The 884-nt window shown below is 35.7% G+C and overlaps 1 non-coding gene across 1 annotated transcript; it reads left to right on the forward strand.

Annotated features, from left to right (window-relative positions):
- The first annotated feature begins 224 nt into the window (after positions 1-224).
- On the forward strand, positions 225-306 carry TRNAS-GCU (transfer RNA serine (anticodon GCU)). Its single transcript has one exon. It is a non-coding gene; the product is annotated as a tRNA-Ser (tRNA).
- The last annotated feature ends 578 nt before the right edge of the window (positions 307-884 follow it).

Here is an 884-nt window from a genome sequence, read left to right on the forward strand (position 1 = left end):
ATTTATTCTCCTCAACAAATTTAAAGATTGTGACGACAAAATATTCGTAACTAGAATCTTTGTAACAATGGAATTTTTTATTTTACCATACATGATTCCAATATAATATTAACCTTTTGGTATTAAATAATTGAATCACAGATAATTAAATATATAATAATCAGTTCTCGAATACGACTATTAATATATTATAATAATTTATTATTTAATTGTAATTCCAAAGAGTCGCTTTGGCCGAGTGGTTAAGGCGTGTGCCTGCTAAGTACATGGGGTTTCCCCGCGAGAGTTCGAATCTCTCAGGCGACGCAAATTAATTTTTTTCAATTAATTACAAAATAGTATTTATTTGTCAAAAAAGAGTTACAACATAAAGGTGTTCAAACTTCGTATAAAATCGAAAAAACAAAAATTTAAAACTGAAAAAATCGAATACTAAATCGAATCGAAAATCGAATTTTATAATTCGGATATAAATTTTAAAAATGATATTTATTTGGTTTGGTTTCGGATTATGTCACGCCCTGAATCCGAGCCCGCGCCTGTGTGACTGTACAATAGCCCTTATAGCAACTACTTCGTATTCGTTCTCGCTTTACGAAAATATTTAACCCAAGTTACTATAAAAATCTATTATACCTCCTTATAAACTCATTTTAAATCTGTAATTTTTATCATGTGGGACAAGGATATCACAATCACCCTCCTTCAGAACGTGACGTCCTCGTCGCGCCATGACCCCTCGATCTACCAGCGCCGAGAATCTAGATGTGGCTCCTACAGGTTCAAGAGGTGGCTCCCGTCATGTAGCACTTTGCCCCGCATAGCACTTATTCCCCGGTGTCCCATGCCCGTGACCGGCTCTGATACCATTCTGTCACGCCCCG

This window comes from Primulina huaijiensis, chromosome 2, assembly GCF_012295235.1.
Source record: "Primulina huaijiensis isolate GDHJ02 chromosome 2, ASM1229523v2, whole genome shotgun sequence".
Lineage (NCBI taxonomy): Eukaryota > Viridiplantae > Streptophyta > Magnoliopsida > Lamiales > Gesneriaceae > Primulina > Primulina huaijiensis.